This window comes from Eublepharis macularius, chromosome 10, assembly GCF_028583425.1.
Source record: "Eublepharis macularius isolate TG4126 chromosome 10, MPM_Emac_v1.0, whole genome shotgun sequence".
NCBI lineage: Eukaryota > Metazoa > Chordata > Lepidosauria > Squamata > Eublepharidae > Eublepharis > Eublepharis macularius.
The window spans coordinates 13,540,718-13,566,489 of record NC_072799.1 but is presented as its reverse complement, the minus strand read 5'-3'; positions in this window follow the sequence as shown (position 1 = coordinate 13,566,489).

Here is a 25,772-nt window from a genome sequence, read left to right as displayed (position 1 = left end):
CCCAAGCCGCTGCTAGCAGCCGGGCGCCTGCCGGGGAAACCTCCAGCGAGCCTGGCTAGGCGCTCCCTGGTCAGTTCCCGCCTGGAGCCTCCTCGCTTGCCCTCGCTACCGGGCAGCCTGCTATCCAGCCCCAGCTATGCCCAGCCGGCATCCATGTTCTCAGGCAGCAAGAAGACCCTGGGAAGAAGACTGCTTTGGGAAGCCATTTCGGCGAAGCGGGCACACCACGTCCGCAGCGAGAGCACCTCGCCCCGCTCTGCATATCTTAGGAGATGCCCCGGAGAAGGAACTAAGTGCCGACCATCCCAAGCACTTAGAGAATGCATCTCAAAGGAACCTCCGCATTCCAGAGCTGATGACATCAGGACAAGCCCTGTCCGCTGGAACATCCTTTCAGCCCACTTGGATTTCCCCCTCCCTCTTTTGTCCCCTCTTCCTGAGGTGTCACTTATCTCAATCTGATTACTAAAGTGGCCCATCTAAGCCATCCAGTAGCCCATTAGAACCTTTGTTTTAAACTGTGAGAACCACCAAGTACAGCACCAGCCCCAGGGTACGTTTTGGGGTATTTAAGCTGGTCCCCCAGACCACTCGGCGCGCGTGCCATCCTATCCAGAACCCCTCGCTGTCCGTCTGTGGTCCCAGTGCTGGCATTGGGCCACCTCGCTGTCGTGTCTCTGCTTCGCTTCAGGATAAGTGAGTATTCCCCCTATCATCGTTGGGAACCAGCTAATGCGAACGTCTCTGTATTTCCTACTCTGTATTTCTTAGATCTTGTATGTTCTCTTGTATGCTTGTGCAAGTTTAGGCTTACGCCACACTAAATACACGTGTTTGGAACTTATTTGTAGTCTGCCTCTTTTTCACTAGAGTGTCTGGGATCGGGACCTCCGTATACATAGGTTATGATCCGCGCTTAATTTTAAGTTACAGACTGCTACAGCTAATTCCCCATTATAATAAAGAGCAGTTCTGGTAACACCCTGTCCTAGTTTAAGCACTACACCACACTGATTCCTAATGTGGCTTCTTCCAAGTAGAGGATTTCATTGAGAAAAGTCTTCTATAGTGGCCTCAGAGCCAAGCTACAAGTGACTTTTTTCACGTGGAGAATACTTATTGTCTTCGCAAGTTTTCCAGGGAACTGAAGTCCCAGTGTCCTTCCCCTCTCTGTTAGAATCACTGCCTGAAGAGCCAGAGTAAGCCAGCAGCAGCAGCAGCTTTTGCAAATCATTCCTCCAGTCACAAGCCTGCTCTCAACGATCTTTGGGAGCGGGCAGCTGCTACTTTCTCCCTGGGCGTCCTGCTCCCGGGGAGCTGCTCTGGAGAAAGCCACCGTGTCGGTAGCGACAGCGGAAGAATCTGCTGCTGCTCTAACATGTCCTCCTTCCCGTTTTTCTCCAGGAGCTCAGGAGCAGGGGAAGGGCTTTCTCTGACTCTTCAGGCAGTGATTCTAACAGAGAGGGGAAGGACACTCATGCTTCAGTTCCCAGGAAAGCTTGCAAAAACAATCAAGTGTTTTCTGCATGAAAAAAGTCATTTGTAGCTTGGCTCTCAGTGCCCCTTTCAAACAGAAAGAGACTTCAGGCTTCCTGCACTTGATAAGGATGCTTTTTCTCTCCTGATCTCTGTCTGATGTTACAAACATAATATATTCAAAATATATCAACTCCCAATGACAATAAATAAATATGTACAGAATAAATACAGAATAAGAGCCTCAAATAGAATAGAGCCAGAGTTAGCCGTGTTAGTCCGTAGTCGCAAAATAGTAAAGAGTCCAGTAGCACCTTTAAGACTAACCAACTTTATTGTAGCATCAGGGCCGGCCCCCACCCATTGAGGCCAGGGAGGCTGCTGCCTCAGGACAGTAAGGCGCAGGAGGGGCGCCGGCCTGGGGGCAGGGGCGTGTGCCACGAAGCTGCCACCACCGCTGCCGGCCAGGAGCACATGCTGGCGGCGACAGTGTGGGGCAGCTGAGCAGGCAGCCTCCTGTTCAGTTGCTTTGCGGGCCAGGTGCAGCCGGCGTCCAGGGCAGCTGGCTGCACCTGTCCTGCAGAGCAACTGAATGGGAGGGCTGAAAGCCCCCCTGTGCGCGCGCCAGCCCCTGCATGATGATGTCACATGCAGTGACGTCATCACGCAGTCCAGTGCGCAAGCGCGCACAGAGGCAGCATTAAGCTGCCTCGGGTACCAGCAACGCTGGAGCCGGCCCTGTGTAGCATAAGCTTTCGAGAACCACAGCTCTCTTCGTCAGATGCATCAAATAGTATGGCACATAATGCACAATGGATACTTAACAATGTACCGCTATGACTGCCCTCTGGGACACATCAAATGAAGTATGTTTGAAGTCTTGCTGTAGCTGATGGTAAGTCTTTCCGTGGGCAGCTGTATGAAGTGTCATCCCTAAGGTGTGTACAAATTCAGGTGTGTCCTGCTTCTCTTATATGCACTGGGATGGCCATTCATAAGGGTCACATGTTGATCCTTCTATAGTGGCCTCGGTTCCCCTTGCAAACAGAAAGAGACTTCAGGGTTCCTGTATTTAATCACTGTCTAGTGTGGCAAATATAGCTGCTCTGAATCCAGAAAATCTCACAGCCACTAGTTCCACTGGAATGCCGAAAGCAACAGCTGAAACCCTCCCGTCATAATTAAATCTGATCGAGTGGCAAGCAAAATAACCAGCGGTAAAAAAAAATTAATCATATAGCAGCTTAGTCCCTTCCAGCATCTATGAGCTATAAATCAGCCATTTTTTAAAAAAGCACATGCAAGCAGGGCTTCCGTTTGGCCAAGACACAGACATTTCTGTTTACCTAAAGTGGCTGTCCTGGATCCATGCTTAGGAATCATCACACACAACCATTAATCTTGGGCGGATTTCCTTTTGGCAAAAGCAGGATTTGTGCATGCAACCTGTAACGAAGGGGCAGGGGGGGGGGAGGGAAACCTGTGTCTCTTCACTAGTGATCTCATAAGCATAACAACCATGCCCTGAAGGTGGGCATGTTGTTTTCCACTTTTAATTGTATATCATTGTATCCATTTGTTATTGTGTTATACAGCACATTGCTTTCTATAGGAAGTGTGTTTCCAGCTGTAATTGTGTGTGCGCGTGTGCCTCCATCCTCTTTGGGTGTCGTTTTCAGACTTCTTTTAGCCATCTAAAAAATTCACCGGAGAGTCTAATCACAGATCTCCAAGGTCACATTTAAGGGCCAATTCACACATTATAAAGTCTTCCTGTCCCTTACGTGGCTACCATAAGGAGTTTTGATCAGACATGTCTGGGAGTTCCATCTAGCAATTTGCACATGATAATTTTCCCTGTGGGGAAAATAGCTGCGCCCTGCGGTCATGTCATGTTGGGGAAATGGCACATGTCAAACAGCTGTTCTTTACAGTTTCAGATGGGTAGCTGTGCTGGTCTACAACAGACGAGCAAGAATTCAGGTCCAGTAGCACCTAAAAGACCAACAAAGAGTTTCCAGGATATAAGCTTTCAAGAGTTTGACTCCTGAAATCCTCCAGATTCGCTGGGTATTCTGGACAGAGATGGGCACAAACCAGAAAAAACTGAACCATGCGGTTCGTGGTTCATCACATTTCATGAACCAGGAACTTTCACGAACCTGCCCTGGTTCGTGAACCGGTTCGTTTGGTTTGTGAAAACGTCAGTTCCGGATCAGCAGAAGGTCTGCAGAAAGCCCATCCCCTGTTACCTAGGAAACTGATTAATCGGCGTCCGTCTGTCTGCAGTGACAAACTGAAAAATGAACCAAACGAACTAGCCTAAAGTTTGTGGTGGTTCATCAGAAATGGGCTCTGACAAATCACTGGTTCATGAACCACGAACTGGCCCAGTTTGTGCCCAACTTTGGTTCATATTTTGGTTCATGCCCATCTCTAATCCTGGAGCTTTTTTTCTTTCTTCTGGACATAGAGTAGCTGTCACTGGGGGAGTGAGGAGGGGAGTTTCCCGCAGGGGGTTGGACTAGATGGCCTTGGGGTCCATTCCAGCTCTGTGTTTCTGTGTTTCAAATTTTCTACATAGCTGGAATGATGTTGCAGCCAGCTTCCACATTTCATTAGCTCTCAGTTGCTGGATGAGAACCAGAGGCTGCTGAGATTGTCTGCCCCTGAGCAAAACCCATAGCCTGGAATATCAGGCTTCAGGTATGCCTGCGGTGGGGTGTGAGTAAGAGTCTTTCTACATTTGACACCTCAATGCATGTTCGTCAAGTGTAGGGAGACACAGTGTTAACTGGGAAGCATAGTTTTAAAAGATAGAGGCGGCAGAGATCCCTTCTCAGAGGTTTTGTTAATTTCATCTTCACCTCCAGAAGGCTCTGTCAATTTCACTGGTCTAAAACTGTGCATGATTGCAACTAGAGGGCAGTGAGGAATGGAAATGGGCTGGAGCTGCCTTCCAGAGCCAGGCTTGGACCTGGAGAGGTTATAATGGGCTGAAGTTTCCCTTCTGGCATTTCACAGCCCCTTAACACATCTCCAGTGTATAGCAAATCCTTTGTCCAGCCGCCAGCTCTGTCTTTTTAAAGTCCTCTTCTCCGCTATCATCGCATCTCCTGACACATGTTCTTCACATGTCAGATGCCTCGTGTAGAGAGACTCTAAGTCAGTGTGAAAGAGCAAAATCCTAACGTCAAGTAATGCAACAAAGTTCTGCCCTTCTAAATCCACCAACTTCAATGGGCTTAGAAGAAGTTCTCTTTAGAATTGTGTTGTGTTTATCCCTTGCTTGTCTGTCACCCTCAGGGTTTTCATCAGAAGGCTAAAAGCTGGTTTGCTTTTTAAAGAACTGAGGAGAAGATTGCTTGCCCATTTGAACTGGGTACCTTCTCACGAAAAAGGCTTGCATCATGTTTGGTCTCCAAATTCAGTGGGTGGGGTCGCTCTTTAGCATGTGTGCCGAAGTCTGCAGCCCTTCACATTGATGTCCAGAAGGTAAAATCTATAAAACTCACTTCATATTTACTTCAAAGTAAAAAATGTGTAGGATCAAGCCATTACTTTAAAAAAAAAATGAACAAGAGGTTTTCTCTAGTTGATTGGCTGAACTACAAAGGGTGTTGCATTGTGCGTGGGGGAGGATTCCCCCCCCCTTACTCTTGTCTCTTGAGCAACAAGTTTGAAAGCAGTAAAAAACATTTCTTAAGAACTGGATGGCAAGGGTGAGTTATGTTCTGGCAACTGGCAGGATTTCATTTCCTTTGTTTGTTTTCCAGCCGTCTTTGTATTGTTGTTTTTTTACCAGTTGTCAAATGTGCAATCAAACTTGTGAATCACACAATAAAAATGAATGTCCAATCAATGATCTCCCTCTTGGAAAATGCTTCTAACAAACAACCTTGAGACCCTGGTTAGGACGCAGATAAGAGCCCTGTTCACAAGTTACAGTGAACACACGTACAGTCCACGTACAGTCTGAAATAGATTGTTCTTTGAGAAATTCTCATGTTACGGTTGATGCGTGTGCAGCTAAACGTGTGAGACAACCACCACATTTCCTAGGTACTGGTCCCCAGTTTCATCCGGTGGCTGCTTCTTACAAACAGATGTATGTGCATAAAGGCAGGATGTACGTCCGTTCACTGTAACATATGAGCAGAGGCCAAGAATATAATTCTTTGCAAACATTAGATGCTCTTTGGCTGCAAACCCAGAATATATATTCAGCCTGTTGCCATACTGGTCTGACAGATCGCTGTCAGGAAATGCTCAGCAGGAAGATATATTTGCTCAGAATGAGTGGCAGACAATAGCTTCACGGACAAGATGGGAAAGATGAACTCAACATATAGTTCAGGAAAATGTAGACGGCTTTCCTTCCTTGAGTAGTAAGGTCTGTATGTTCATCTGTCAAATCTTAAATGAGTTTCCAGGCGGAGAGCAGTGGTCTATTGAGTTATTCCCATCTAAGCCCATTGAACTCAGCCGGCAGAGTCTGGGGGTGACTCTGCGTAAGCTCAGAGGGTTCATCCCTCACATCTGCAACAGCCAATACCACCATAACAGACCAATCAGACTGTTACTACAAATGTTCAGTCCAACAGATGAATTCGTTTTAAACGCTGGAATTGTTTAAGACTCAGGGTGAAGATACAGAATGACCAACAGGGCTCAGCTGTAGCTGCCACACCCATAGGTGCTTGCATAATCATTTCAACTGGCACTGCGACGGTGGGCGTGCGCATGTTCTTGAACAGACTAAGAATGGGTTAATCAGGGAGCATTTGGCCCTGTATTGCTCTTTTTCTGCTCACATAAATGGATGTGATGGTCAAAAATGAAATCTGTGCAGCGGCTGCCCTCCAGAACCATAGAGACTGGATGTGCAGATAGCCCCACTCATCATCACTAGCCTTTCCCCCCGATCTCAGTGGACTTATCCAGTTGGCTGATGATTAAAACCCACTGTAGAATGAAAACTGAGTGATGGGGTAACACTGGCAGAATGCCAGTTACTGGAGGGATGGGGGCAGCCAGTCGGCTACTTTTGGAAGTGGGATTCCAAACTAGATAGGCCATTAGTCTGATCTAGCAATAATAATAACATTTGATTTATATACCGACCTTCAGGACGACTTAACACCCACTCAGAGCAGTTTACAAAGTGTGTTATTATTATCCTCACGACAATCACCCTGTGAGGTGGGTGGGGCTGAGAGAGCTCTGAGAGAGCTGTGACGGACCCAAGGTCCCCCAGCTGGCTTCAAGTGGAGGAGCAGGGAATCAAACCCGGTTCTCCAGATTAGAGTCCTGCCCGCTTTTAACCACTACACCAAACTGGCTCTCCTGTAGGTTTCTAGAACTATGAAGCAGGCTGGCTGTGGAGATTTTGTGACAGCAGCAGCATGTATTCTTTTACGGATAGTGTGATTAATAGTCAGTTTTCCATTATTTATCCAAAGGCTTGGGGAATTCCATTTAAAGTGGAAATCAAGTCCCAGTGAAAGCCACTTTGGTTTAATGTCATGGCTACCTTCAAAAAGGCAGCTGCAAAGGAGGGAGGGGAACGGTTTCAACATTTTAACCAAAAACCAAAAGCCATAGAATGCCTTTAATTAAGACAAACCAAAATGACACAGCACCTTCAGCAAGCTTTTGAGGTCTCCAGAATTCTTTGTCAGACTGGATAGTAAGGAAGGGCACAACTTTCAGTTTGTGGTACTAAGGCCTCTTAGTATGCCTGACACTAGTTGGACACTTGTCAGCTTCCCTCAAGTTTTGGCGGGAAATGGAGGCAGTTTGGCGGAATGTTGGGCAAGTGACAGTTGAAAAGTCCATTGGACAGCAGTCGGAGAGCCAAGCCGCAAGACCAGGACGCCTACATTTCCCATCAAAACTTGAGGGAAGCTGACAAGTGTCCAACCTGTGTCAGGCGTCACTTGTAGCTTGGCCCTGAGGAAGAATTCTGGAGAACTTGAAAGCCTTCAGACTGTATAGTGTTTAGTTTGGTTGCTCTTAATAGAAGGTACTGCATGCCTTGATTTACGATTTTGCTTTAAACCAACACGACTACCCCATTTGTTGTTAAAAGTCTCTCTCGTCTCTTTGTCATTTTGTAAATGCTTTTGCCCTCTTCAGGATCTGAGAAAGTTCACACTATGGATGCAACAGCCAGGCGCTTGTGAAGAAGGGAAGGGAGCAAGGGAGGGGCAGTGCAGAGAAAGGCAGACCACAGAAGGGAGAAAAACAGGAAATCAAGGGCAATTTAATAGAGCCACGGACCCCCGTTTTTGAGAAAGATAATCTCCTCCCCAAATACTGATGGGAATGACTCACAGAAGATTACAGAGGAAAAACCTGGTAAAAGTAGAAGGGTTATTATCCTTGGTTTTCAAAAAAGCATCTCTAATGGTTACTTGAATGATGGTCATTGGATGACTACTTGAGTTACTGATGTACTAGAAAGCTCCCAAAAATGGTAGGTGTAGTTCCTTAAGAAAAGAGAACAATATCTATTCCTACAGACCTGGCTACCAGAAATTATAGACAAATTTGAGGTCTGGCGTGGGGTTTGAATGCAGAGCAGGTTTACCATTTATCTGCATATAAACCCTTGCTATTAGCCCCAATCCCCAGCCCTCGAGGTGCAGGAGAAAAAAAATAGCCCAAAATAGCCCCCATTTTGGTGTTCTAGGAATTTCTCCATGTCTCTATGGTCTTTACTATAGAGATTAGGGGAAATTACTAGAGAGTTGCCAGGAAGTAATGTCATCTTCCCCAAACTCCACCTTAGGCTTCATCCTCAAAATCTCTCAACATTTGCTGAGGCGTGCCAGCAACCCTCACACAGAGTGTAGGAACAAGTGGACAGAAATACTAGAATAATATGCCTCCCTTGGTTTCCAGTTTGATTAAGGAAATCCAGCCCTCTACGGTGGGGCTGATCCTGCTTCCAGTAACTAAAACTAGCACAATCTTAGAGGAGAGGCTGGCCATTTTTGTGCTGCGTACTGCAAACTTGGTTGTGCAAAGGTGCTGCCAAACTCTATTAATGCCATACCTCTTGCTCTAACAAGACGTCACAGTGACTTTATTGATGTATTTGAAATATTCATGCTCCGCTCCTTCATCTCACAATCTCAAGGAGGCTTAAAACCAATTATTGAAATAATGATAGAAGTCATTAACAGACAGCCACAAGAAAACAGAGGAAACCAACAATAAATTTGAAAAACATGTATCATTATAAAGCTACCATAAAAGCCAGCTGCAAAAGCAAACCGTAAGGGAGAGGAGCAAATACCCACTGTCACTCCCCAGAGGACTAAAGCCCTGTTGAATCATTACAGTTTTGACTAACCAACTTTATTGTAGCATAAGCTTTTGAGAGCCACAGCTCTTTTCATCGTTTGACAAAGAGAGCTGTGGCTCTCGAAAGCTTATGCTACAATAAAGTTGGTTAGTCTTAAAGGTGCTACTGGACTCTTTACTATTTTTCTACTACAGACTAACATGCCTAACTCCTCTGGATCTATTACAATTTTGGTGAACCTACAACAGGTAAGGGGCCATTGTACAATGTGTGTTCCTCTTGATATATGCAGTCACCATATTGTGTAAATAGGGCAACGTGCATTATTTTCCAACTTCAATCTGTGTGATTAGAAATCCAGATTTTTTAGGGTACATGTTTGCACACACCAATGTTGGAAAATACAGAAGTGGCCCTATTTCATACAACTTGGGGACTGCATGTATCAAGAGGTTCCTAGGTATCATACAGTCCCCTTACATGAGGGAGCACCAAAATCATAATGGCTGAAAAAAGCTCATCTCAGCAAAAAGCTGGGGAAAACAGAAAAGTCTTTGCCTGGAGTATCAAGTTGTTGACACTGATCAAACTCAGAGCCAAGCTACACGTGACAAATTACACTTGCCCGGCAAATGAACAGACTCACGTGTATTCCTCCCTGTTCACTTGCCATTCACTTGCGCTCCACTTGATGGAGAGCAGGTGAATGGCAAGTGAACAGGGAGGAATACACGTGAGTCTGTTCACTTGCCAGGCAAGTGTCATTCATCACTTGTAGCTTGGCTCTGATGTGGGGAGTAGGCTCTGGTATATCTCAGGAATGATCTTGAGTCTGATTAAGGAGTGAATGAAGAGAGTTTATTCAGGAACTACAACTTTGACAGAAAGGAGAGAAACAGAATAGAGACTAACTCTCAGTAAAAAGGGAGGAGGGACTTCCAGGAAGAAGCAGGAAGTAGCCTAAGAATACCAATCTGAAGACATGCAAGGAGCACAGAAGAGAGGAGGAAAGAAGGATCCCTTCCTGCTATCTCTCTAATTGTCAGACCTGCTCCCCCCTAAAGGCATTCTGTGTCTTCTGCCTTCTCTGTACACAAGACATTGTATTTCCAGCAGGGAGGACATGCCATAACCCAGGAGCCAAAACACAGAAAGTCTGTTCCTGACTGCTCATCGGTCTTAGTATGGTCAGGCTTGCACAACTGGTTCTATTGTGCTCGCTGACCAGCCATGTATGGTAATGGGAGAAGAAATAACAAGAGCGGCGCTGCATAGTAAACTACACCATGAGAAAAATAACCTACAGCGGTGAGTTCTCAAGGACCTAACGTTCTTAAAGTGCACCGTGCAGCAAAGTAATTAACAATGATAATACACTCTTGTATGACTATCAAAAATACTCTACTAATGAAAAGTGCTGGGTGCTCCACAAATCACAACCATACGGTTACAAAATTACGGGTGGGAGGATCCACGGAGGAGGCACGGGACACGCAGGGAGAATCCACAGCTACCCAGAAACGGTCAACAGGGCACTAGCTGAACTCCTGTTTCGGGGAAGCTTTCTCAAGAGCGTTCAGAGACGGCAACAGTATTCAATTCCAGAGGTGTGTAATAGCAATTAACTTCTCCAAACCCACATGGGGAACCCGGATACAAGGTCGACTCCTGCCGCTGGAGCTATCTGCAGAGTATAAGGAAGAGAGAGTGTTCTCCGGTCGTAATTTTCAAGGAAGGACTTTTTTGGGAATGTGGGACTTGCAGGCAGCTTCAGCTCAATGAACTCTGTGTATGATTACAGATGTACAATCACGCCTTGTTCTTTCTATTGTGATATGTTGAATGTAATTGTGTAACCTTATGATTGCGATTTGTGGAGCATCCGGCACTTTACATTAATAGAATATTTTAGATAGTCATACAGGAGTGTATTATCATCGTTACTTACTTTGCTGCACGGGGCACTTTAAGAACGTTAGGTCCTTGAGACCTTATCGCGGTAGGTTATGTATGGTAATCCAGCAGGGACATACGAAACATCCCCTGTTGCTGCCTTCCTGGGACTTAAAACACATGATGGGATTTTCATTACCTAGCAGGCTATAATGCTCAGTCTGCTTTTGATTTTGGGGGTCACAAGCCGTTCAGACTTGATTTCCAGACAAGAGATATTCCTCTCTTGTCTAGACCCTGGATGAGCAAACATCCCCTATTTTATTTCTGCTTTATACTCATTTCTATTTTTGTCAACACTTTCATTTCTCCACCATTTGCTGTTGGCTTTGTATATTCATTTATATCGTGTACGATGTCGTATGGACTTTATATTCCATTCATCTGGTATTTATCTATCCAGCGTACATTCAGAGCTGATTTATTGAGGAATAAATCATCTTGAAAGATGTTTGCATATTACAAGGGGGGGAAACAGTGAGAGGAAACAGAAAACAGTGGAAAAATAAAGAATCGTGGGCTCAGTTCACAGAAGGGAGAAGCAAAATCAAGACAGAGTTTCAGGATGAAACTGCAGGGATAAGAAATTCTAAATTACCCTTAGTATAGAAATATGCTGACCACTTCCACACAGTGATACTAGCCTCAGACTGCCAGTTCTGGGTTGGGACGTTTCTGAAGATTTTGGGGTGGAGCCTCTGAAGGGTGGAGTTTGGGGAGGGGAGGGAGGTCCCCAGACTACAAATGCAGGGTTGCCAGGTCCTCTTACCCTCCTGGTCAGCACGATGATTTCACTTTCAGGAAGTGATGTCATCACACAGGGCGTTGCACTGCCCTGTGAGTGTTCCTGTGCTCTGCAGCCAGCTGATTTCAGCCCATATGGAGCCCAAATTGGCCTGCTGCAGACTCCCAGGCAACGCAACATTATTACACAGGGGCCTGAAGTGCTCCCATACTTTTAGGCCCCAAACAGGCCCAATTTGGCCTGTTTGGGACCCAGATTGGCCCACAGGGGAGCATGGGCCAATCTGGGTCCCAAACCCGATGATGATTGCTAGATCTGTTGATCATACTGTATTTTTGCTCTGTGAATGTCCTAGCTATTGATTATATGGTATTCACTTGCCGTATGTAATCCCACCTTGGATCTCAGTGAGAAAAGAGGGCTATAAACAAACAACAACAATTATACTGATGTGATGCCTAGGGTTACCAGGTACCCCCTCCCCGAGGGAGGGGGAAACCCGGTACTTACTGGGAGGCTTCTCTTCTTGCGTGCGCAACTTGCATGTCCTGCAAATGTTGTGATGTCACTTCCAGAAGTGACATCATGCCTGCCACCGGCATGACAATGTCACTTCCGGAAGTGATGTCTTTGCGTCCCACTGGGAGAGCACCCGCTGTGAGCTTGCCCTGAAGGTTTTTTGCCTCCCAGGCCTATTCTTGATGCCTTTCCCCCTCCCGGTGACCAGCTGAGAAGTGGCGGGGGGAAGAGGCTGGGAGTGGGGGATCCCCTGCCCCTACTGGGGGAATGGGGTCCCTAGTGGTGACAAATTAGGATCAGGGCCACGGTGCATGTGGAGGCTTCATCCTTCCTCTCTCTTGCACCATTTTCTCAGCTTGAAAGAGTCCCAAAGAAGTTCAAGCTGAGAGCCAGTTTGGTGTAGTGGTTAAGAGCAATGGGACTCTAATCTGGAGAACCGGGTTTGAGTCCCCACTCCTCCGCTTGAAGCTAGCTGGCTGATCTTGGGTCAGTCAGTTTCTCGGAGCTCTCTCAGGTCCACCCACCTCACAGGGTGTTTGTTGTGGGGATAATAATGACATACTTTGTAAACCGCTCTGAGTGGGCATTAAGTTGTCCTTAAGGGCAGAATATAAATCGAATGTTGTTTGTTGTTATTGTTGTTAAGTGCTATTGGGCCTGCTAGGGAAACCCATATGTACCCCCACATCAGTGTCACCAAATAACACCTGTTAGGATTGTTTCAAGCTGGGAAAATGGTTTTGGGGGGGCAAAGCCTCTTCTCCACATGCACCACAGTCCTGATGCTAATCGGGTACCCGTGTGTGATTGTGTTGCATCTGGATTGTGTTATGTGCGGACTCAGACCCAACCGACCTCCTCTCTAATGGATGCTCCTACTTTCCACATTACAACCAAGCATTGCCCTGAGCTACACTGCTTTGGTTTTTCAAAGACAGACTCAAGTATAATTGCCCAACTTCTGGATGAGAAATTGCTGATGGTGCGCATCCTCCGGCCCCGTTGTTTCTGCTTGAACAGCATTTGGCTGAAATGATCCCCATAAATCACTCGGATCAAATAGTTTTCTTAATAATTACGAAGTTAAGTTCAAAGCAAAGCTTGTTGCTCCCCACACAATTCTGCCCTGAAACTCCATAGAATAACAACTTGTGCAAAATGGATTGTGAATCAGCCTACCAGGATTCCAAAGGATAGTCAAGGTGCCCAGGGCTTTTTTTCAGCTGGAACGCGGTGGAATGGAGTTCCGGAACCCCTTGAAAATGGTCACATGGCTGGTGGCCCCGCCCCCTGATCTCCAGACAGAGGGGAGTTTAGATTGCCCTCCGTGCTGCGAGGGCAATCTAAACTCCCCTCTGTCTGGAGATCAGAGAGCGGGGCCACCAGCCATGTGATCATTTTCACTGAGGGCGATTTAAACTTTTTAAAACTCCCCCCTTGTTCCAGCTGACCCAAAGTGACGTCATTGGTCCTGGAAATGTGTGTGCACTTTGCGCATGCACAAGTGGTACCAGGGGCACCACCTCCTGCCAAGAGTTACCCCCTGTACTGGCAACCCACTGAGTTCCACCACTTCTTTTCCCAGAAAAAAAGCCCTGAAGGTGCCAAAGATTTTGTTTGATTTTCTGTTTTGCTAGGCCTGATGTCATGGCCTCAAAAACTAAGAACTACACAAGCCAAAGAGGCTCCCCCGGTAACTGAGCTGAATACCACAACTGAAGGGATCAAAGAATCAACAGTTGAAGAAATCAATCTAGGTGAGCTGAGATGAGCACTTGAGAGAATTTAACCTTTATGTCTGATTCGTTCATGGTGGACCAGGTATATGGCCCCCGAAGTGTAAAAACAAGTGAAACAAGTGTAAAAATCAGCCAGCCCCTTGTTGCGCTTAGAGGGATTTTCCCCTCCTCTTTGGGATTCCACTTGAAAAAGAAAAAAGAAATAGAGATTAGTGTTTGTTATCTTGACTTACCTGACAGCAACAGTGTTCCCATGCAGAGCACCCATCTTTTGCACATCTGTAAGAAAAAAAGACAGAACATAGGAAGAGACCTCATTATTTTAAATACTATATGTACAACCTCGCATTGTATGGACTAACATTGAATGTATAACCTCGGCTGACAATCCGGTGATATGATCTGTGATGTATCTTGATGTATTTATACTGACTTGTATTAGTGGAATGTGGATAGAGTTTTGTAAAAACTTTTAAATATTATTACTGTCACTTTGCACACCATAATTTAATATTAATACCAATAGAATATACTATATAGATTGATTTCTTCAGCTTGATTGATTCTTTGATCCCTGTGGTTGTGGATTTCTGCCTCTTGTATTCAGGTTGCAATAACAGAGGAATGCAGGATACCTTAACATTCAGAGAGCCCTGATCTCAAAGGAACGAAGCAATAAATTCCTCTGATTTCAGGCTGAGAGGAGATGAGTTTTTCTTCATGGAAAGAAATAGGCAGGAGATGAACATTTGCCCACCTGCTGGAAAGAGGAATGGCTATTTGGATGTCCTTAGTTGAGCCATAAATGTGTGGGGGCATGTGCCTTGATTTAATTGGCGAAAAGGTGCAAGGCAAGACATGTGGGGACTCAACTCTGCTGGGACAGGAAGGGTAAAAAAGTTTTGGACACAGTGAGAGGCGCACAGGCCAAGAACCAAGAGAGGAGGTGAGAAACGGAGTGGTCTTTCTTGACCAGCCTCTATTTTCAGTGTTCCAGCCTTCTCACATCCATTCTGCAGAAGGGAAGGCCAAAGTAACACCCATGACTGTACAACTTAGGGCCAAAACACACGATACTCATGGGCAAGTGTTGGATCCTGCAATGATCCCTGGGAATTGTAGTTTAAAAAACCATCCACTCAAGATGCTTCTCAGCTGGGGAGGGATGGGGGAGTCTCTCTCTCTCTCTCTCTCTCTCTCTCTCTCTCTCTCTCTCTCTCACACACACACACACACACACTTTCAAAAATCCTCTGAGAACTTGTGATGGGGGTGAGTGGGTGAATGATGTAACAAGAGACAGAAAAAAAGCAGAGGTGTTTTGCAAGCAAGAAATTCTTCCCTCCCAGTATGGAGTTGCAGCTTGAATTCCCCCCACCCCACCTCCATCTCTGAGCTGAAGCAAAACCAGCTGATAGGATTTTTGAAAGAGAATCACCAGTCTGTCTTTGAGAGAATCTCTCTGAAAGACAATCTCTTCAGTTGAAGGGCTGTTCGTTGCAAGAAATTCCACTTCGCTCGGTGGGGGTGGGGGAGTTAGACTACCATTCCCAGCAGACATTGTGGGACCAGTCAAGTGCTCTTCACGTGAAGTTTGTCTCGTGTGTTCTGACCCTTAGCCTCATATTTTTATCTCTTTCAGGAGTGGACTGGGAAGTGAAATTAGCTGGAGCAAGCCAAAATGGGTGGCCCCTGCGGTGCTACAAGCAAGTGCTGCAGGAGTCATCTGGCTCAGTGGTGCAAACATTGCATCATATCATTATTATTACTACTAATAACAACAACAACAATAATAGCTGCACTTATATACCACTCTTCTAGACAGATTAGTGCCTCACCCAGAGTGGTGAACAAGTGAGTGTTATTATTATACAGCTGGGGAGCTGGGGCTGAGAGGAGTGGCTTACCCAAGGCCACCTACTGAGCTCGTGGCAGTAGTGAGATTCGAACCAGTAGAGTGCTGATTTGCACTCTAGTGACCTGAAACTGTATTTTGGTAAATAAAAATATTTTCCTTTTAAAAATCTCAGGCTACGGTCCAAAATCACACCCGGGATGCCTGGCCAATGCCATACATCTGCATATGGAACAGAAACTCCTGACTATGTTACAGTTAGCTGGCCAGGAAGGGAGGGGTGTAGGAATCAATTCACACACAAATGTTCACGCATTGACCCTCTATCTGCGCTTCAACTCATGCATAGCAGAAGAAAGGGCAGAGCTTGAAGGGCAGCAGCGACAGAGTGAGAGGGAAGGATTGGGATGACGGAAGCCTGATAACAGGCCTGGGAGAACAAAGTCATATCCACACAGAAATAACCTTTCCTATCCCTTTGCCCTTACACAGCTCATATACACATAACACACATGAAGCTGCCTTATATGGAGAGCCAGTTTGGAGTAGTGGTTAAGCGCGGCAGGACTCTAATCTGAATAGCCAGGGTTGATTCCCAACTCCTCTGCTTGAAGCCAGCTGGGTGACTTTGGGTCAGTCACAGCTCTGGCAGAGCTCTCTCAGCTTCGCCCACCTCAGAGGGTGATTGTCATGAGGATAATAATAACACGCTTTGTAAACCACTCTGAATGGGTGATAAATTGTCCTGAAGGGTGGTTATATAAATCAAACGTTATTATTTATATTGAATCAGACTCTTGGTCCATCAAAGTCAGTATTGTCATCTCAGACTGGCAATGGGTCTCCAGGGTCTCTGGAAGATTCTCACATCATCCACCATCTGGTCCTTTTAAGATAGAGATCCTAGGCATTGAACATGGGACCTCTTGGGTGCCAAGAAGATACTCTGGCCCTGAGCCACTTCCTCTCCCTAAAGCTCAGTGTAAAATTCTCTGCCAGCCAAACAGATGGAGAGTTGGCCCGGAGCCGTGAAGGCTGAACAGTGTTCCAGCATGCAGAGGAAGTGAGTCCGCCCAAGCAGGACTCATAAATACTGCACCTGTGCCGTTGAACTGTGTGGAAGTGGCTCTTATTCAGCTCGGTGATTCTGTAAAGGTGAGCCTGCGTTTCTTTTAAACGCACTGCATTTTAACGTTTCCAGATGAGGAAAGCTGCAGGTGTGATGTGCCTGGGCGAGGCTGAGACAACTTCTTTCTATGCTCATGCCAGAACAGAGTGTGTGGGCTCACACACAATGCTTCCAGCATTGCTGGACATTTGCCAGTGAGCGTTTGCTTTTGGTCAGCTGAAGCAAACCGTGCCGTGCATCCCGTGCATCTGACTGGCATCTGTTGACTTGGCTCGCTCAGGGAAGAGGAGTTAAGTACCATGATGGGTTATATATTTTGGGCCTGCAAATCCTGTCCGAAGCAGCAGCAGCACTTGCTCCCACTGCCTTTGTGAGCATGCACTCCTGCGCCTGCGTAATGACATCACTTCTGGAAAGTGATGTCATTGCGCAGGTGTGGAAGTGCGCACACACTTCTCTGCAGGCCCATTTGGGCCCCAGACAGGCCTTATTCAGCCCATTTGGGGCCAAAATTGGCCCACTGAGAAGCGCGGGAGTGCTCTTGGGAGCGTTGCAGTGATGTCACCCCTGAAGATGATGTTGCCGTGCCACCCTGGGAGCACACCCAGAAGGCCTGTTCCCCCAAATTTCCCCCCGCCAGCCAGGCGAGTGGAGGTGGGGGGGCAGAGAGTGGGAATCAGGGATCTCCCGCCCCCACTGGGGGAATGGCATCCCTACTGGACAATAGATAGAAGGAAATAAGTTTCTATAAATATCCTCAGGCACAGGGGTGCCTCCTTGGGTGCCCCCTTCAGGGGGTCCTGGAGTTCTCCCCGAATTACAACTGATTATCATACTAACTGGAGAAAATGGCTGCTTTGGAGGATGGACTCTATGGCATTATACACCCTGAGGTGCCTCCCCTCCAGGAATTTCCCAAACAAGAGTTGGCAACCCTGCTCAGGCATGATCTACAGTTTATCCTCATTTTCCACTCAGGGTAACGGGGATTACAGACTAGACTGGACCCCTCTGGACTTCCAGACCCCAGTAAAGCGAACCCTTCCCCCCACCATGTGGGAGCTCTGGGTTAAGGCCCAAGAAGCAGGGCTGTATTATTCATAAGGCTGACTAGGCCGAAGCCTCGGGGCCCCACAGGGACTAGGGGCCCATCAATTTTTTTTGCTGAGGTGCACCCCCACATAAATTACAATTAATTGATTCTCTTACATAACCTCCATTAATAAGAGAATTAACTGCTTCCTTATTGAAGTGAAACAAATTGTCTCTTATATTAAAACAATTAGACATAAATTATATAATTTAAATAAATAATAACAATTTTATTCACTTCAAAATATTACAATATCGAACAATTATACCTCTAAAATGTGCTTTCCTGAAGAATTCTATTTGCACAATAAAAATATTTTAAAAATTGCGAATATAATTCTTCAGAAGACCCTCAAAATGGATATAGGGCTATGTACTGCAGTCTAATACCTACCGAACCAGGGTCAGGCTGTCAGCTGTAGTGGGGTGAAAGACTGAAGTGCTAGAGGGCCCCCCGAAATACCTGAAAGCCTAGGGGGCCAGTCATGGGTTAATACAGCCCTGCCAAGAGCCCTTTGATTCTTGCCCTTCGGCTTGCAGTTCTGGCACAACCAGATTGAATACTTCAGACAGAGGACGGACACAAGATTGCCTCAGCCCAGATCTCCTTTAGCCAGTAAAAAGATATCCCCAACCTTCCTTGCTTGCTAGGCACAGTAGTGTTGCTGGTATTTGTCCTGTCCGGCTGCTGGGGTTCCTACCCAAAACCAGTGTATTTACCAGATATGGGTTTACCAGGCACAGTTCTTTAAAAGGCAATACAGAAATAAGTGTGTGTGTAAAGCAGGGCTGGATCTAGGGTTGCCGGTGCCCAGGGCAACCTTATTCTGACCCCGACACTGTGTGATGACGTCACTTCTGTGACATCATCATACAGGGTGGAGCGTGCCGCCTGCGTGGTGTGCCAGCGGAAACAGCGTGCGGGGCTGGGAAGCTGCCCGTGCCATTTGCCTCCCTGCAGGACAGGGGGTGCGCGGCAAGCCAGCTGCCCCCTGTCCTGCAGGGCAGGTGAAAGGCAGCGCGGGGGGCTGGGAGGCTGCCCGTGCTGCCACCCGCACGCTCCCGGCAGCTGGAAGCTGCTCCCAGCGCCCCCTCCCTGGCGGCGTTGGGGGCAGACTACCCCCCCTTCCTCCCTCGATCCGGCCCTGGTGTAAAGCCCCAACAAGTCACAGCCAATGTATGGTGACCCCCCCCCCCCAGAAATTTTCAAAGCAAGAAACAAACAGAAGTGCTTTGCCATTGCCCGCCTCTTTGTAGCAACCCTGGACTTTCTTGGTGGTTTCCCATCCTACTACTAAACAGAGCCAACCCTGCTTAACTTCCGAGATCTGATGAAATGGGGTTAGCCTGGGCCATCCTGGCTAGGGCACAGAAATAAGCACCACGTCTAATATTCTTAATTAAACTCTCTCTTGGGGAAAGAAAATGAGGAACAGGGCCGGCTGTTTATCTGAACAATCTTCCCCCAACACCGCCACCTTAAATGTGTAGGAAAAGAAGATTTCCTGTGCATCTGTTGCGATGCTCCGTTTGCTGTGGCGCTCTGAAAGGCCGGGGGATTTCACTGCTAAGAGCAGCCAGAGCCTTACAGCAAATGTATCTAATTCAGGGACTTTTGGTAACAATGAGTGGGTGGAATTTCAAGCACAAAAGCCAAGTCTCTATCCAAGGCATGAAAAAGACTCTTTGTATGTTGCTGTCATCAGCCCAGGGGCTTTACTAAATGAGGCGGGGAGGTTTTCACAATTCCAGTTCCATCCCCATTTCCCAACCCCTGTTAAAACTCTTTTGTCTCCTGAAGTGCTGGATTTCTGCTACCATAAGGGACAGTTGGCTTTAAGACATGCACACCGCCTAGCCGGCCCAGCGTTTCTCCCCTAAACGCTGGTATGGTATATAGTAGCCCATTATGCGTTTCGCTGAGTAGCGCTTTCTGTTTGGCCCTGGCAGGAGGCGGTTTTCAGATGGCCATCGATGGCGGACGCAGGCGACAGCCTCGCACGACATCGCGCAAGCCACAAAAGGGGTTGCTTTCGTTGGCAGGCCTCCTGATTCCGACACATTCAGGCTCGGCCAGCAGCTTTTGTCCTTGACAAGTGACTCTGCGCTGGCAACAGTGGAGTCTCTGTGAAGGCTTCCCATGCACTCCAGACGCAGCGTCTTCAGGAGAAATCGGTGCTGCTGGCAAAGCCACCCCACCATTGGTTAAAATCACCGACACCGACAGAGAAGATCTGTTTTGGAAACAGATCTTTGGAAATCCAAGTGGTTTCTCCTCCACACCTCACATGGTAGTAACGCTGAACAATAAAATACTCTGCAGATCCCCTTTCAAGTGTTCCAAAATCTTCCACAGGAACGGTTGATTGAGCCTGCTGAATGGAGACCTCTGCAGTGGCCCTTGATCGGCATACCCCCATCTTGAGAGATAAGTTGGGTGACTGACAGAGACAGGGCCTTCCCTGTAGTGACACCTCATGTTTTATTGCTTACATATATGTGATTTGTTTCATTTATACCCTACCTTTCTCCTCAGTGGGCTCCCAAAGTGGCTTAACGTCGTTCTCCTCTCCTTCATTTTATACTCGCACAACAGCTCTGTGAGGGAAGTTAAGCTGAGGATGTGTGAAAATGCGGCAAGTTTCCCTGGCAATGCAGGGATTTGAACCTGTGCCTCCAAGATCCCAGTCTGACATTATAACTACACCACATGTATCCATTTACTTCATTTACACCCATCCTTTCTTCCCAGTGGAGACCAGGAGTGGCTTATGTTGTTCTCCTCTCCATTTTATCCCCGCAACAACTGTAGGCCGAGAGTTTGTGACTGGCCCAAGGTCACCCAGCTGTTAGCTGAGAGCCAAAAATACAGCAATAGCAAAGCAGTACTGGTTTAAACTGTGAAAAAGAGTTTATTTAGGAACTACATTTCTGATAGTAAAGAGGAGAGATAGGGATAGTGTCTAGCAGGGCTTTTTTTTTTTGGAAAAGAGGTGGTGGAACTCAGGACCACACAATGATGTCACTTTGGGTCAGCTGGAACAAGGGGGGAGTTTTTAAAGTTTAAATCGCCCTCGGTGAAAATGGTCACATGGCCAGTGGCCCTGCCCCCGATCTCCAGACAGAGGGGGGTTTAGATTGCCCTCCACGCCACCAGCGGCACAGAGGGCAATCTAAACTCCCCTCTGTCTGGAGTTCAGGGGGTGCGGCCACCGGCCATGTGACCATTTTCAAGAGGTGCTGGAAAGCTGTTCCATGGCGTTCCAGCTGAAAAAAAGCCCTGGTATCTAGCTATCTAGCTGGCTAGGACAGAGAGTTCTCATAAGTAGAGAGAGGAGGAGGAGGATATTTCCCCTGTTAAGTCCAATAGGAGACAAGGAACTGAAACTTAACAGAAAAGAGAGGTGCTGTCCTCACATTCCTATCTGAGTAATCCTTGCTGCCCCCTGCATGGCACAGTCTTCTTCTCTTCATTCTTTGTACACCAGATGTTGCTATTTCCAACACCTGCAAGCTCCCGTAGCAGAGTGGGGATTCGAACCTGGGCCTCCCATTTCCTATTCCAACACTTTAACCCCTATACCACACTGGCCGTCTTTGGAGCTCCCTCTCTGAAGCTGTTTGCCTACCGTCTGGCTTGGCTAGCTTTAAAGGTCAGGTGGAAACTTTTGCACACCTAGTCCTTGGGCTGAGTTTGCTGCATCTTTTGCTTTGCTGTGTGTAGGGTGCATCGTGGGCATTCCTAACCACTTTAATTGGCTTGAGTATTTTCGGTCACTTTTTTAGCTGCTAGCCATGGTTCCTGCTTAACTGGTTGTTTTATTTTTAACGATTGTTCTTAGTGACTCAGAAGAAGCTCGGAGTGGAGAAGTGTGCTGGATATATATTGGTCCCTCCAGGTCAGTATTGTCTGCTCTGACCGGCAGCAGATCTCCAGGGTTTCAGGCTGAGGTCTTTCACTTCACCTACTACCTGGCCCTTTTAACTGGAGAAGCTGGGGATTGAACCTGGGACCTTCTGCATACCAAGCTGATGCTCTCCCATGCAGACATGGCCATTTCCTAAATTTCAGTGGCTACCCAGGCAAATCCATAAAGGAAAATTGGATAGATATGCAAGTCCATTGCTTGAGATTGTCTTACAGACTGGTAAGTCACAAGAGATGGTGGGGTGGATCCATTCATCCTCTGCGTAGCCTTTCCTCCATCTATAATGGCTTTCCCTCCACCTTAAGTGGCTCTTCCACTAACAGATGAGGAAGGCTCCTTATACTGGAGGACGACCTTAAACTTGAGCCAAAATTTGAATCAAAATGAAAGGTGAGATATAAATATGAATAAATTAACTAACGTTGCTCAATGGAGCAATAGGATCGAGGTAGGATCCACTTTGGTATCTGCTCTGTGGTGGAGAGTGCGCTCAAGTCAGAGTTGACTTATGGCAACCCCTGGTGGGGTTTTCATGGCAAAAGACTAACAAAGGCGGTTTGCCATTGCCTGCCTCTGCAGCTCTGGTTTTTGTTGGAAGTCTCCCATCCAATTGCTAACCAAGGCCAACCCTGCTTAGTTTCTGAGATCTGACAAGATCAGGCTCACCTGGGCTATCCAGGTCAGGAAACAGAGATTATAAATAAAACAGCTAGTATAGATAAATCCCTTGTATACATACATGATGTGACCTCATTTGCAATACTGTGTATAGGTGCGGGTATACAACAACAACAGATTTATATACCGCCCTTCAGACAATTTAACATCCACTCAGAGAAGTTTACAAACGACAATCACCTAAGGTCACCCAGCTGGCTTCAAGTAGAGGAATGGGGAATCAAACCTGGTTCTCCAGATTAGAGTCCTGCCGCTCTTAACCACTACACCAAACTGGTAGGGTCATGGCTCAGCGGAAGAGCATCTGTTTGGCATGCACAAGGTCCTGGGTTCGATCGCTAGCATCTCTAATTAAAAGGATCAGGTCTTAGGTGATTGGAAAGACCTCTGTTTAGATCCAAGAGAACTACCGCCAGTCATTATAGATAATACTAGCCTTGATGGGCCAGAGGTTGGACTCAGAGAAAGGCAACTTTAGGAGAAAAAAAACCTCCATGGAATCTTCAAATTTCTCAATGCAGAACCAGCTAGGGGAATTTATTAGAAGGAGCTCTTTCCTGGAAAGGGGGGGGGATTTTCTCTGCAAAAGGAGGGGAAATTCCAAAAGTCGAGGGTCAGAGAGTCTATGGAACTCCCTTCCCACAATAGAAGATGCACAAACCGTTCTCCTTTTATCTTATAAAAAGAGCAATGGTTTGCATCCTACTGCCTCTTTCTGTTGACAAAAAAGTACTTTCACCAAGGAGCTGGGATTGCAACTTCCCACTGGCACCAGAGACCTCTACCTCGCCCCTGTGATCTTCCTTTAGGGTCACCCCCGGAACAAAATTTGCAAGAAAGTCCAGCTCTGAAAATGGATTTTGTCATAACCCTGGCAGGAAAGGGGAGGAGGTTTAACTCCCCCCCCCTTTATTTCAGTCTCTTTTCCCTCACCCCCAAATTGTTGTTTGCTGGAACAAATGGCAGCTATGGGAGTGTGTGTGTGCATGCGCAACTACGAACGCAACTTTCCAATTGGCAAGATGGATCCTCCCCCATGGCTAAAATCACATTTGAGCAGGAAATCTCATTTATGAATCCGCTTCTATCGTATCAAGTTCAGCCTTCAATTTCAAATAACAGCCAGCAGAACCAAGTATTCAAGTTTTCCCCTCGTTTTTTTCCCACTCCAGCTTGCTCCGTAAGGTGACCACATTCTAGGTTTTTATGCTCCAATGAGGAAAAACGCAAGACACGGGCTGCTTTCACACATGTTGGATGACGCACTTCAGCAATCATTTGCGAATGGATTTTCCTGTTTCACACGAGAAAATCCAGTTGCAAACAATCTCTAAGGTGCATCATCTGGTGTGTGTGAAAGTTGTAGAATTAACATTAGGGAGAAAATGAGGCTCAGCCCTTCTTCTTGACACACTACATTTCTAAATCCGACAGAGAGAGCTGTGGTTCTCGAAAGCTTATGCTACAGTAAAGTGGGTTAGTCTTGAAGGTGCTACTGGACTCTTTTCTATTTTGCTACATTTCTAAAGGCAGGGTGTTTCCTCTGAGCATTGAACTATGGCACATTCTCCTCTCACCAGCAGTCAGAAGGGTTTAGCCAAGGACAAACTTTGTCCCTGAAGTCCGCTAAATGTACCCAACTAGGCCTGAATGAGAGACTCTGTACGCACACTACCCCCTGGTGGCAACTTGGGTCCAAAACCTCTTTTCACACAGCATAACAGTGACCAACAAGGAAAGCCAGCAGCCAATAACAAAACAGTTCGCTCCTCAAATTTGCTTTACTTCGCTCAGCATGGAAGGGAAATTTTGGAGTGGATGGGTAAGTGAAATGAGGACAGGAATTTTTAAAAAAATGCTGACGAAAGGGTTTAAAAAGAAAAAGAAAAAAGAAACTGAACTTGCGGGAACAGTAAGAAATTCCCCGCTGTCGTTCTTGATATTTAACAATTCAGATCTAAAAGTTTACGCTGCCACAGCTGCAAAGTGAGGAAGCAGGAAATGGGGGGGAAAAAACTTTTAACTGAAGCAGCTGCAAGTTTTGTTTCTTCCAGTTTGCAGAGAGGAGGGGAAGAGAACTCAACCGTGTCTTTTCTACAAAAGTATCTTAAATGTGCAGGCTCAACTTGACAAAACCTCTCACCCCCTCATTCCAGGCCCAATCCTACAGGAAAAGTTGATCCACTGCCCTCTTGCGCTGCTCCCGCTTGTTTCAGTGGAGGCCAGCGTAGAAGACTTTCCCGTTGGATCATGGCCGCTGTAACCACTGCAGCCAAACATCTGTTAGTTGTTCTCCGGCCTTCTGTTTTCATCAGAAATATTTATCTCCACAGCACTGCAGCGATGACTTTCTCAAATGAGAGTCTGCAGGGCTCAAACCTGAGAATCAGTAGCCGAGAGGACTTTCTCTTCCAAATCCAGAAGAGTGCGGGATTTTTACTAGCAGGTGTCTGAAAAGGGACTCTGCACATGCTCAGGGGGTTATATTAGCACACATTCTAGATCTGAGCCTTGGCACTGAAAATAGGTATATGTGGGGTGTGTGCATCAAACTCTCTTAGATTAAACCCAGACTCATTTTAACATCTTTCTGGATAATTTGGACCTAATCCTTAGGTAGAATGCAACACCAGTCTGAATCCTGGATTCGAGTTTTGTTCTGTTGCTATAGATTGACATGGCTATGCGCCTGAAACGGTGTCGAGACAGTTTTTTTAGACGGGGCCATGCCTTGCTTGCAGGAAGTCTCAAGTACAACCCCTGGCATCTCCCATTAAAGGATCTTGGGTAACAGACCTGGAAACAGATTTAAGTCCAGTAGCGTCTTAAAAACCAACAAGATTTCCAGGGCATCAGCTTTGAAGAGTTAAAGCTCCCTTCATCAGATATAAGATGAAGGGAGCTTTGACTCTCAGAAGCATCTACCCTCGAAACCTTGTTGGACTTTAAGGTGCTACGGGACTCGAATCTAGCTCTTCTACTGCAGATCAACATGAGACCTGGAGTCCTTTCTCTGCCTGGGAGCTCAGAATTCTGCTGCCAGTCAGACTATTTTATTCAAAAACTAGATTGATACCTGTGCTTTGCTACGGTATTTAACTACTTTAAATCCAGTTATAATACTTAACGGGCATGTAACATTTTTTGGTTTGTGGGAGGAGGGGGGTTGAGTTGGTTTTGTACTTTTATATAAAATCCCTATTCAGGAATCTTGTACCATCTTTCTTCAACTGTCTGCAGTTTCCTTTACCTGATTTTGACCTCAGAGAGAGGGGGGTGCAAGCAGCCAGGAGCCTGCCGACCAATCAGAGAGGGGGGGTGCAAGCAGCCAGGAGCCTGCCAGCC